This window comes from Leptopilina boulardi, unplaced genomic scaffold (assembly GCF_019393585.1).
Source record: "Leptopilina boulardi isolate dan_hultmark-lab unplaced genomic scaffold, ZJU_Lbou_2.1 LbouV2_214, whole genome shotgun sequence".
NCBI lineage: Eukaryota > Metazoa > Arthropoda > Insecta > Hymenoptera > Figitidae > Leptopilina > Leptopilina boulardi.
This window is the reverse complement of record NW_026137768.1, coordinates 2,276,475-2,290,967: the sequence shown is the minus strand read 5'-3', so window position 1 is coordinate 2,290,967 and position 14,493 is coordinate 2,276,475. Positions and strand designations below refer to the sequence as shown.

Genomic DNA, 14,493 nt, shown 5'->3' with positions numbered 1-14,493 from the left:
AATTCCCAGCAATATAATTAACGATTCAAACAGTTCAAGTAGCGCCACTGTTGGTCAGAGGTTGAACAAATATAATCGTTACAGATGGTGTATGTTTCGATTTGTTTACTGCAATTTTTTAATACTTTTTGTATATTTCGGTGAATAAATGTATGTTGATTGATCAATTGCTGACTCGAATTTTTTCGTTAATTCGAGGAATTGATTTAAGATTGATTTTAGGCTGAGGTTGTCATCAAATTAAATAAACAGTGAAATTCATATTTAATATAAATCATATATATTTAATTATAAAGAACATAGCTTGTGAACTGATACATTATTGAGTTGTATAAAGATCTGTATTAATTGTTTGGAGATCGCAAATTATCTGACTTAGGTCAAGATTTTAGTTGAGTAGGCAACGCAAAAAATAATTGGAGAAGGGATGTCAATTTGGAAGGGAGGGGATGTCACTTGACATGGAAGGGATGTTTTAATTTCTAATAGCCTCGACGAGTAATTTGTTTTGTAGTTGTATAAACTGTACCTAAGCAGATGTCGGACATACATATTGTAAAAAAATAAACAGCGATAAAAAGATAATCCTAAAGATATCTAAATCGTCACGTTTAGAGAAAATAAACGAAAGAATAAAATAAATAATAAAATTGAAAACTTGGGACTCAACAATGTAGTAAATTATTTATTCAACAAAATAATTTTAAACTTTTAGTGAAAGATCTACACCTAAGTAAATTTAATTATTTATTGTCTCTCATCCTTCTCTGAGTGGACGGACAAAGCTATTTACAGCTTCAAATAAATGTTCCAGCTCTATTAAAAAAGCCATTTCACAGAAAAAACGAAAGAACTGTTACTACTTTCTCCAATATTTAATTTAAACGTTTTCAACCATGTGTTTGATACATCAGCTGTTACGATTATATTAGTTCAAATTCTGAGCGATCGCAGTGGCGCTGCTTGAACTGTTTGAATCGCCAATAGGGATTTTTGCTCTCACCTTCAAAATAATCAAACGAAAATAAACAGACTATAATATCTCGACAAATTGACACAATACTTTTCACTTTTAAACCTTTGGTCTGATATATCAAATTTTTTCCTTGATTATATTTGATTTCAATCTTCTATATTTCACTGTTGAACTTATTTGTTGTCTAATTGTAAGAGGAACAGGAGTTTAAATAATGCAATGTCTTATTTAAAAAAATTCATTTAAATTTTTTCTTCTTCTCCTTAAGGCTTACAAGATTGTAACTGAACTTCAAAAATAAGTATATTTCTCTTTAGGTTATCGGCATGACGCCAGATAATAGTAGGAGATCCATAGCTATTTATAGCCTTGGCCTCATTAAGGATGTTTAGTTTTATATGTGAGTTACAGATTAGTAATGAATTCAAAATAACTCTCAAATAAGTCATCTCCTTAGTGCAGTTAACAGTTGTTCCTTCAATCTCCTAGGATAAATCCTCACATTCACGGAGAGAAAAATTAGGTTGCAACAACCGGAGACTCCGGTTGAAACTACTTGACCGACGCAGGCGTGAACGCAAGTACCGATACACAAGTCAGTACAATTTGGTAGCCAGGCAGTTTTTGCTTGGCTGTCTCAAGTAGTATCAATTGAGCAGGGAAAAGCTTGGTCGGTATCGCCTGAGAACACCAATAAAAGCAATTAAAGACCCAAGTAAAAACAGCCTGGCTCCCTGGTTATAACTACTTGACTTTATAAGATCAACATGACGACTTAAAAGAAAGCAGTTGGAACTTTTTTTCTCTCCGTGTGGAACATCCTTAGACGCGAATAGGGTGAAAGCACATTTTAAAGTTGAGATTCTCAACCACGAGGTTTAGCCTCCTTCAAGATTCTTAAGGTCTCCAGTACAAATTCTGCTCTAGCTCACAGCAACAGATCATCTGCATATTGAGAAGGTCCAACTTCTGGAGGTAAAACAAATCTCAATTCTAAGAGATAATAATTAAAGAGTAGGGGGGATAAAACCCCATCCTATGAAACTCCAACAGCCGACTTCCTACCATCCGTAGAATCAAAAAAGTGTAGATATTTCCTTTCTATGATAAATGATACAAAGTTAGCCACCTATCCAGGTTCCTGATAATTTCTAAGAAGCATCGCAAGTATCTCCGGTCCTACATTGTTGAATGCTTCTTTGATAGCGATGTCCAAAGCGAAGGAGCATTGGCCCTGTTTAAAGAAAACCCTTTTTACCAGGTTTGGGAGTAAACATAATCCTAATCCTGTGACACTGCTCCGGATAATATGATGTTCGGAACATTCGATTAAACAGAGCCAAACAGAACCTCTTAGCCGTACGAAATAGAGCACTGATCCATTCATAGGACACAAAGTCCAATTCTGGAGCTGCCTTCTTGTTAGGTACAACAAAAATAAATTCTTCGATAGAAAACGGCTGATTCATTGGGCCCCCCTCATCAAACGAAAGTACCCTCGGAATAATAGAACCTCACAGACGAGTTCATTTTGTAGGCGAATCACCTCGCGACTATCAAAAATCGAATTAGTCATCTGAGTTGCCTTAGTTCTAGACAAGTGTGATTCTACCAGAGACCACACCTTATCAATGCCCATGGAGGAAGTCATCTTATTGCACATGTCTCAAAATGAATCCCTCTTAGTCCAAATAAACCTTTTAACATCCTGGTTAATTCTCTTCGTCATCCTTTATAAATCCCGTGTTTGTTCCAGCCAAAAGGCTCTGTTAGCTGCTCTCCTTGTTTAAATAGCCTCGTCGCATTCTAGATCCCACCACAGTAGTTGGACCCTAGATCCAAAATACGCACTGGAAGGTGAAAAGCCCTTAGCAGACTGAATCGCATCCATCAGAAAAGAAACAAATTGCTCATGAATCCGGGAACACGATCCCCCCCATTCTCAAGTTCTTCAACCTGCAATAAGCAGGTACTTTGGATATCTTAAAAGTCACTAGCGCATGGTCTGAACCAAAGCAGTCTCCAGTTACCGTTATCTCCAAACAAGGAAAACATCTACCTATGGTGAAAACCAAATCCAGGTAACTGGATTTAGTTCACTCGCTCACTAACTGAGAGCGTTTGTTTAGGAACACTTAACTTGATTGATTTTCGCATGATGCACTGCCTGAGTGTATCAGAAAAGACTTGATTTGCTAACACCATAAAATTTTGCGATTGATCGGAGACATTTTTTTAAATTATAATGACTTTTACTACTTTTTGTAACGATTCAAGGCACTCTTTTGTGGCATTTTTCGATTATTTGAGATTTTTTCCGACCTAAAAAATAAATTGAAAGAACTGTTTACGTCATTTCCGATTGTTTAAAAATATTTTTCGCAATTTTTTGGTTATCATTATGAAAAGTATTGCCGACAAAACATATAAAAACTATATTAAAGTTATTATGAAATGTAGTATTTTATTAAATATAAAAAACAAGGACTCGCCATTGCCGACAACGCGTCGGTTGAGGGGAGAAAGATGACAATTCAGGTAAGTTTTGAACAACATGCCATTTCAGCAAAGATTTGAAAAACATGCCTTTTCAGATGCGTCAAACTTTTTGGTTATTTCAAATTAAAAGTACTGTGACATCACTGCGATTAATGTTAGTAATTATTCTGTAAAATTAATCTTGAACATTCAATAAGGGACATCAGAATATAAGTTATAATACTTTTTGTTTTTTATTTTATTTCTTTTCGTCTAAAATGCACAAAATAATTTAACATTTGAAATGTCATGTTTTTCACATTTCTGCTGAAATGGCATGTTTTTCAAAACTTACCTGAATTGTCATCTTTCTCCCGTCAACCGACGAACGAGTGTTCCACAGTGGGAGAAAAAGCTTATTTTTCGATAAAAACAGTCTAAAGCCTACAAATCTTGACCGATTTTAAAATTTCTTGTCTTGAATTAATGGGAGTCACCACCATTATTTTGACCCACTTAAATCTAAATTATTAAACGAGGTTATTTTTTTCTTGCATCAATTGGGTTCTAAAACATATAAGGTGGGCAAAAAAAGAAAATTTATATTTTTGATCATTTTAGAATTTTAATTTTTTGAAAAAATTAATATTTTTGAAAATCCATGCGAGAGATTCTAAAAAATTATCAAAAAAGTGTGGAAAAAATTTGACGATGAAAAAAAATTATTTTTTTTAGACCACCACCGCTTTTTGAACCCAAACGATGTCAAACCAAAATACAAATTCCTGCGATTATTAAAATTTAAAGGACTCAAAATGAAGATAGTGACTTCTCTTAAAGGTGATAAAATTCTTAACATCTTGATCGTCATTTTTCAAAATTATTATTATTGTTTATTTATTGAAAAAGTGTGAAAAATAATGTAATTAAAAAAAGAATATTTTTTTATTAAAAATAAAATAAACATATTTAGTTTTTTAAGTGTTTCTAATAATTATAAATTTATTGTTATGAACAATTCTACAATAAATAATGAAGTAAAGTCATTCTTTGCTTTATTTTGCTTGAAACTTGAAAACTCGGTGGTTTTTGGGGTATCTGATTATGAATTTATAATCCATTTTTGAAAATTCAAAATGGCGAATCCAATATGTCAGACGAAAAAACAAAAATCACGTGGGTTGGTATTAAACTCGTTACTCGGAGGTTTTCGGGGTCACAAATTGCGAATTTGTAGTCAGTTTTCAAAAATTCAAATTGCCGGATCTAATATGGGAATTGTCGAATTTTAAAATGAATTTTAATAATCTAACACTTCATTTGTAATCAGCGATATCGAAAACTCCCGAGTAAAAAATTTTATGACAATCTTAGTGATTTTTCATTTCTTCATCCGCCATATTAGATCCGACATTTTGGATTTTTGAAAACTGACTACAAATTCTCAGTCATCGACTCCGAAAAAGAAATTTAAGGTTACATGGGTGTTGCCAAAAAAATCAATACAATTATCCGTTTGCGGCAGATCAAATGATCACACAAAAAAAATTAATAATAAATTGTAACGACTTTATATATTCTCGGCTACTGAAAAAAAATCAGTAGAGAGGAGGTGTTTCGTTGATGAATCCTGCAAGAATTGTCAATCAATCTCAAAACAAATTAAAAATGTCTGACAATACCCAAAATTAAACTAATATCAATTTTTCCTTTTGCTGAATTTTTAAAAAGAAAATATTCTCACCAAACAAGATGTTCAAAATGCACAAAGAAGACACAAGGTACAAAGTGTTTAATTAAAAAAAATAAGTCCGAAGATATTAATTTTTCTTGACACACGCGATGTCGAATCTTTGTAAGTTGCCGACAAAAAAAGACGATTATCAAAATTTCGTTATGATAGTTGCCATGTCGTTACCATGTACCGGTCTTCATTTGTCTTCTGCTACCAAATATAATTTTCGTGTGTTGATCCAGGGACGTATTGTAAGCTTATTTTTAGTCCCCCTTTTATTCCTTAATAATAATAAATTATTATTTAATCCAGATGTTTAAAAAATGAGGGTGCACTTCCGAAAACCCCCCCCTTCCGATTTTAATGAAACTTGGTATACTTACGTAATTTCATGCGCTGATCACGAAAATGATAGTGAAAATTACCGCAAATTTCATTTTTATGGTGAAAACCATAAAAAACACCATAAAATTATGGTTTTTTGCGTTTAACTCGTAAAAAACGCAAAATTAAAAAAAATCGTTCTTACAAAAGTTGTAGAGCTTCTAAAAATGAACATTTTATGTCCTATACATTTTTTACCAAAAGTCATTAGTTTTCGAGAAAAATGCAGAAACATGAAAAGCACACTACAAAAATTACTAATACCACGAAACTGGAATTCCTATAAAGATAGTTTTGAGAGATCGCACATTAAATTTGATTCGTTTGAATATTATATTATTATGATATTATATTATATTATACATATATTATGTATATATAATATATAAGATGTCTTCCCCCCCTCCCCCCCTGGAAGTAGCTCTGCACAGCAAAGAATGCAGAGGCGGGCGAAGCGCGCCATCCCTAGTATCGTTGCTCTCTATCAAAACAGACAGTCAAATTCACATTCTTAATGGTACTGGAAGGTACGGAACCCACCCCGACCCCCCTCCTCCAAGATGTCTTCCCCCCCTCCCCCCCTGGAAGTAGCCCTGCACAGCAAAGAATGCAGAGGCGGGCGAAGCCCGCCTTCCCTAGTATCGTTGCTCTCTATCAAAACAGACAGTCAAATTCACATTCTTAATGGTACTGGAAGGTACGGAACCCACCCCGACCCCCCTCCTCCAAGATGTCTTCCCCCCCTCCCCCCCTGGAAGTAGCCCTGCACAGCAAAGAAGGCAGAGGCGGGCGAAGCCCGCTTTCCCTAGTATCGTTGCTCTCTTTCAAAACAGACAGTCAAATTCACATTCTTAATGGTACTGGAAGGTACGGAACCCACCCCGACCCCCCTCCTCCAAGATGTCTTCCCCCCCCTCCCCCCTGGAAGTAGCCCTGCACAGCAAAGAATGCAGAGGCGGGCGAAGCCCGCCTTCCCTAGTATCGTTGCTCTCTATCAAAACAGACAGTCAAATTCACATTCTTAATGGTACTGGAAGGTACGGAACCCACCCCGACCCCCCTCCTCCAAGATGTCTTCCCCCCCTCCCCCCCTGGAAGTAGCCCTGCACAGCAAAGAATGCAGAGGCGGGCGAAGCCCGCTTTCCCTAGTATCGTTGCTCTCTTTCAAAACAGACAGTCAAATTCACATTCTTAATGGTACTGGAAGGTACGGAACCCACCCCGACCCCCCTCCTCCAAGATGTCTTCCCCCCCCTCCCCCCCTGGAAGTAGCCCTGCACAGCAAAGAATGCAGAGGCGGGCGAAGCCCGCCTTCCCTAGTATCGTTGCTCTCTATCAAAACAGACAGTCAAATTCACATTCTTAATGGTACTGGAAGGTACGGAACCCACCCCGACCCCCCTCCTCCAAGATGTCTTCCCCCCCTCCCCCCCTGGAAGTAGCCCTGCACAGCAAAGAATGCAGAGGCGGGCGAAGCCCGCTTTCCCTAGTATCGTTGCTCTCTTTCAAAACAGACAGTCAAATTCACATTCTTAATGGTACTGGAAGGTACGGAACCCACCCCGACCCCCCTCCTCCAAGATGTCTTCCCCCCCCTCCCCCCCTGGAAGTAGCCCTGCACAGCAAAGAATGCAGAGGCGGGCGAAGCCCGCCTTCCCTAGTATCGTTGCTCTCTATCAAAACAGACAGTCAAATTCACATTCTTAATGGTACTGGAAGGTACGGAACCCACCCCGACCCCCCTCCTCCAAGATGTCTTCCCCCCCTCCCCCCCTGGAAGTAGCCCTGCACAGCAAAGAATGCAGAGGCGGGCGAAGCCCGCTTTCCCTAGTATCGTTGCTCTCTTTCAAAACAGACAGTCAAATTCACATTCTTAATGGTACTGGAAGGTACGGAACCCACCCCGACCCCCCTCCTCCAAGATGTCTTCCCCTAAAAGTTCTTTTGGAAATAGCCCTGCACAGCAAAGAGTAGAAGGTTTTTTATTAAAAGATATTGTCCGTCACATAAGACATCTGCCTCTTGTGGATAATAGCTAGAAGTTGGTGATTTTTACCGTTTTTAAATATTTTGCATTTTTCTCGAAAACTAATGACTTTTGGTAAAAAATGTATAGGACATAAAATGTTCATTTTTAGAAGCTCTACAACTTTTGTAAGAACGATTTTTTTTAATTTTGCGTTTTTTACGAGTTAAACGCAAAAAACCATAATTTTATGGTGTTTTTTATGGTTTTCACCATAAAAATGAAATTTGCGGTAATTTTCACTATCATTTTCGTGATCAGCGCATGAAATTACGTAAGTATACCAAGTTTCATTAAAATCGGAAGGGGGGGGTTTTCGGAAGTTTATCCAAAAATGAAATTGATTATCCAATAGTCTTTTCTCCATTATCTTCTAATACATTATTTTCAAGACTATGTCACAAAACACAACGGGACTAAATCCAATAATTGTACAAAATTCTTGCCAGGTTCGTATGACGATTCAAATGTGCCTCAGACAGGAGCTTCGCGTATAGGAGACGAAAGGCTAGTTGAATTCTACCAAGATTTATATAATTTTTATAAAATTCCAAAATATTAACACAGGAAGGCAACAATCTCGTCATGAAACATAATAAATAACAAATATCGAATCTCGATAGATAATTATTATTTTCCAATAGATAATAGGCGTCCCAATCATCCTTGGAACACAATTATAATTTCCACAATGACTCGTTGAAAAGTAATTAGGAATCAGGAAACGAAGTTTACATAAATGAAATAAATTAACAAAATTAATAAATGAATTTGAAATTAACTAAACTGAATTAATCTTGGAATATCCGCTGCAACCTCCAAAAATTTAATAAAATTTATAAAAACCGAATAAAAAAAATTATTTAATAAATTTTTAAAAATAAAATAAAAATTGTGAATTATAAAATTAATAAAAATTTTACGTCATAATAAGTATCCCACTATGGTTCTGCTGGCTATAAGTGAAACTAATAGAACCATACTTTTTTTTTTAAATAAGGAGCAAAAGAGCGGTTCAAAAGACAATGTGAAAAAAATATAATTACTGTCTAATTATTTATGGATTGAATAAATTAATACATCACAAACCTTTTTAACAGGAATAAATAGATATTTCACTCTAAGAGGTAGGACGTTTAAACTTTTTCTTTCTATTCGTAGCTTTCTAATCAAATAATAAAATCTTTCACTGCAACAGATAATGTTAAAATTTCAATTTGTTCACGAATTTTCATCTCATGTAGATTTCTGAATGTTACAGTATTTTTATCCATTTTTCTTGTATTTTATCCTTTTCTTCTTTATTCCAACATTTTAGAAAAATATAATTTCGTTAGTTATAAATAATTTTAAGGGGTTTAGCCACCCTAGGATTTTAAAAAAATGAAAATTTTTTTACTAGATATTTTAGTAGATATCCGAAATTAGTTTTAATAAAATAATTAAAAATAAAAAAAATAGATTTGCAAAAAAAATTTTAAAAGTCAAAAAATGTCCTTTTACATTTTTTTGCAAATCCATTCTCGTCCTACTTTTATTTTTACATTTTATTGGAAAAAAATGTCAGGCTTTCCAATAAAAAAATAAAAAACGCCCCACTGGATAGGGACAACAAAGAAATAAAACTAAATTTTGAAAAAAGGGTTAAACAATTTTTTTAATAAGAATACTTTTTACATATTTTAAATTTATATATTGTCGTCTCTATGCGAGACAACAATTCGCTAAAGTTTTAAGCCAAACCTAGAACTTCTCATTTCTCGAATGGGATGCTTAACAAAGAATATCCCATATGTGTTAAAGTGTATATATTACATTGCCTATTTGTTATGAGTTTTTTCGTATCGTTAATTTTTCATTTTTCCTTAACAAATACTACACAGGCACATTTTTTTTTATTATTCATCTATGGCTATACAATTTTTCAAGCGTACGGCAACAAAACTTATTTTCATTTAGCATTTACCTTTACTTCCTTCTGTCACAGTCTGTCGATTCCATTAGTTGAGAGTTTCAAATAACAAAAAACATTGTAGAAGAGAATTTTTAGCTTGTACAACAGTTTATAAAGTTTGGCGTTATCATTCATGACGTGTTACAATAAATATCTGCGTGAAAGTTGTAGCTTAAATATTCAAATGTCACCATTTACATATTTCAGACGCAACTTTTTTACCTAACGAAGATTAAAAATGAGAAACAGCAAATATCTACAAAATTTTTTTTATTAATTTAATTTGAAGTGAATACATTTTTACATCGCTTATTAAGGGATTACACCATTTTGACCCGCCCAAAAAATACGCTTTTTCAACAATTTTTATTGAAGAATAGAATTTTTTTTAAGAAAATTAAAATACAGTAGGGTATTATACTACTCTTCAACTAAAAAAATGGCTTATTTTTGCCATAATTTCGTTACTTAAAGTTGTCTAGAAAATTTAAATATTAATATTTCGAAAAATCCGTACATATTCCTATGGATAATTATATCACAAACAAAATAAAAAAAACTAAGAGGATCGATTGAAATTTGTGGCAGCTACAGTGCCCACCGATTTTTCAAATGTAGTTTTGAGGAAAACACGCGTTTAAAGTTTTCTTAACAGCTTGGTCGTGATTAACAATGATTAAATTAAAAATTACTTGTAATCAGCTACGCCGGGTCCATATAGCATATCATTTCTATGCCTATAAGGTGTACTTTAAGCAAAAAAATTTTTTTCTGATTTTTTTAAAATTTCAAAGTGGTGTAACCCCTTAAGTTCAAGTAATAAAGGTCTGTCAATATATTATTCTGTAATTTTGTTGTTTATTTCTAAGTTTACTAAATTTCATATTAATTCACTATCTAAGTCAAAGGTCAAATTCGCAGTCACTGCAAAATTTTATATTTACGTTAAATTTACTTTTCAATTAATGTTTAAATTTATTTTTAAATATTACGACGAAATAAATGTTTGTTTAATTATATTCTTTTATAAATACTAGTTACTTAAAATTATGACGAAATTGATTTTCATTTAAAAAATATTGTATTCACAGATATTTAGAGAGAATTTTTAACATTTACCTATAATTAATTCATAATTTTATTTAAATTTAATGCTATAAGACAGATTTTATAAAAAATTATTTATTTTTCCAAAGTGGATTATTGTTAATTATTTTTTTTTATTGGAAGTTTGTAAAACGAATTATGGTTATAATATTCCACTTTTAAGAGACTTATTAGAAGCAATCTTGTTACAAGACAATATAGATGCAGCCTAATTTACTGACTTTATATAGCTTCATATAGTTTGTAATTATTATTAAACTACTTTTTCTGTATGAAAATATACTTTTATATTTTTGTCAATCCATTTACATTACTAAATAATAATTAAATAAATAACTATAAATAATAAGAGAGGTTAGCGACAAAATTGAAATTTATATATAATTATATTATTGTAACATTCGATCCTGCTCTTTAAAAGAAGAAAAAGGAAATTAAAGTTTTGAGGCGCGATGTGACTGTTTTACATAAATTATGAGTTTATTATTTTCATCATATATCTTGAAAGCAACCAGCTCATTTAATTTAAATTGATATATTTGCGAGTCCCTTTTCAAAATAATCTATTGTCATAAACTTTGTTGAAAATTTGTCTATTTAACAAAATACAATATTTATCAATAACTTTTTAATTTTCAAGTACGTAAAGATAATATTTAAAAAATGTTATATATTATATTTAAAATTATAATAAAACTTAAAGGAATGATTTTTTTTTCATTACGAAATGAAAATAATTATACTAAAATTGGTATTTCATAGCTAAACAAAAAAAAATTTTATCAGTGGGACACAATGTTTAGTATGTTTCGAATTGGAGGTCGTTTGGAGACAAATCGATGATTTCGTCTTGTATTTATAAGATGAACACTGTAGGTTTATTTTCGTTGCCGTAGAAAGTCGAAGAAATTTTAAAACCATTTGTAAACTGTAAATTTATTACGAATTTAAAATTAGATATACAAATTTCAAAATGGCGGACATTTTAAAAGAATTGCCCGCCATATTGGATCCGCCATTTTGAATGTTTAAAATCTGATTTCAGATTCGTATTCAGCAACCACAAAAACCCCCAAGTGACTTTCAAGTGAATTTGAGCAATTAAAAAAAAATTTCATACGCCATTTTAAATAAAAAACTAAAAAAAGATAAAAATATGAATGCACGGAGAGAAATAGATGGTACGGGGTACTATCTAGATAGTATCAGGTATCATATTTGATCTTACATATGAGGCACTCCACATCACGTGATCCGGGTCTAAATTTTAATTACCTGGGATCAGGTTTAAAGTTTGCTTAAACTTTAGTCCTACTAGATACAACTTCAAGTACCAAAGATTATTAATTTATTTAAACAATTGTAAAAAGTGGAGGGAGTCAAAGTTTTAATTTTTTGCTCTACATCGTATATTTCAAAAATCTGCAATTCCTTTAAAACATAACAAAAGAATGTTTATTATATATGAATTTTTTTGCATTTTTTACGCACTTTCTAATGGTATAAACAATTTTTCGAAAAAAATTTTGTTGACCTTGAAAAAATAAAATTAAAAATAAAATTTTGATTTTTGAAAAAAAGACATCTTTTTTTAACTTTTTTATTTTTTTTTTCATAAAGTTAAGATAATTTCCCAAAAAAAATATATAGGGCAAAAAGTGGGACGAGAACTTTTAAAGGGTAAAATTTAGCGATGATTTCTGCGGTGCGACATTGTCGTGCCCTGACAGTGTTTGCTTAGTTTTGATATAGTTCTTTCTGCATCCGCTAGGTGTCGACAAGAATGTATATGAAATTCTCTTGCTGGTGAGATTGAAAATAATAAGTATAAGTATAGAAGACTAAGAAAACCAATTATTTTAAAATCAAGAGTCTTCTATACTTATACTTATTAGTTTCAATCTCACCAGCAAGAGAATTTCATATACATTCTTGTCGACACCTAGCGGATGCAGAAAGAACTATATCAAAACTAAGCAAACACTGTCAGGGCACGACAATGTCGCACCGCAGAAATCATCGCTAAATTTGACCCTTTAAAAGTTCTCGTCCCATTTTTTGCCCTATATATTTTTTTTGGAAATTATCTTAACTTTATGAAAAAAAAATAAAAAAGTTAAAAAAAGATGTCTTTTTTTCAAAAATCAAAATTTTATTTTTAATTTTATTTTTTCAAGGTCAAAAAAATTTTTTTTCGAAAAATTGTTTATACCATTAGAAAGTGCGTAAAAAATGCAAAAAAATTCATATATAATAAACATTCTTTTGTTATGTTTTAAAGGAATTGCAGATTTTTGAAATATACGATGTAGAGCAAAAAATTAAAACTTAGACTCCCTCCACTTTTTACAATTGTTTAAATAAATTAATAATCTTTGGTACTTGAAGTTGTATCTAGTAGGACTAAAGTTTAAGCAAACTTTAAACCTGATCCCAGGTAATTAAAATTTAGACCCGGATCACTTGACGTGGAGTGCCTCATATACGGACAGGAATCTAGATTGTACGGGATACTATACATATTGTACGGAGTACCATCTTGATTGTAAAGTGGGTAACATAACCTCACTTTTTTTTATCATCTAGATGGTACCGAGTAGCATATAGATTGTACCGGATACCATCTACTTTTTACCATCTTAAGATCATAACTTCTTACCATCTATTTCTCTCCGTGTGCATATGTTTAAAATACAGCTATCGAGAACACGTTTATCATAGCGTAAACGATACCTAGAAGTCGATAAAATATGAAGAATTGAGATAAAAAAAAATTTTACATGCCGAAAACTAGAATTTTTTGGGTGTTTTGAAGAAAAAGACGGGTTAAATGTTATTTTTGGGAAATTTTGACCAAGCGATTCGAAAGAGCGACCTCAAAAATAGTTAAAAACGGTATGTTTGTAATTTATAAATTTTTTTTCCGCTAATAGTACGAAATTAAAATCCATGAAAAGTACCCACCAGATGTCACGGTGATATCACCGGGAAATGTCACCGTGACATCAGGAAAATGTCAAAATGTCCGCCTTACGGTGATATCACACGGTGACATCGAGGTGATATCATGGTAACATCAAGGTGATATCACAGTCATATCACGGTGATATCATGGTGATATCACCGTGATATCATGTTGATATTTTACAGGGACTTAAAATTTTTAATAATTTAAAAAATAATAATAAAAAAAAAATAATAATAAAAAAAAAATATTAATTTTTAAAAAATTTTAAGTCCCTGTAAAATATCAACATGATATCACGGTGATATAACACCATGATGTCACCGTGTGATATCACCGTAAGGCGGACATTTTGACATTTTTCTGATGTCATGGTGACATTCCCCGGTGATATCACCGTGACATCTGGTTGATATATCGTGCTACTTGGGCTGACAAACGAGTTTCAAGCAAATCCATATGATAATAAAAAATCAAATCCAAATGAAGATCTGTTATTAGATTCGTAATGAGCGACCCTGGGAACTCTTAAGTAACAAATTTGAAACGATTTTGATAATGTTTTCAAATTTTTGGTCGACTTATTAGATACGCCATTTTTAATTTTTAAATCTGACTTTAGATTCATAATTATTCTCGACAACCCACGAGTAACAAATGTCTAGAAAATCCGATTTATTTTTAAAAAGCCGTTCGTCACATTGGATCCGCCATTTTAAAATATGACGTGATACAGAAAATGTTAAATATTTGTATATATTAATTGCGAGCAATTTACGCAATCAATATTTTTTATTTTTAGTTTTTTCCACACAAAGTTTAAATATTGTTTAAATCTATCCATTTAAACAAAATTGTATACATATAA

General features: G+C 32.5%; 1 protein-coding gene across 5 annotated transcripts in view; it reads left to right on the top strand.

Annotated features, from left to right (window-relative positions):
• The window catches only part of LOC127279045 (lachesin-like), a 276,980-nt gene that overhangs the window by 110,786 nt on the left and 151,701 nt on the right, over positions 1-14,493 (top strand). The window lies entirely within an intron of this gene.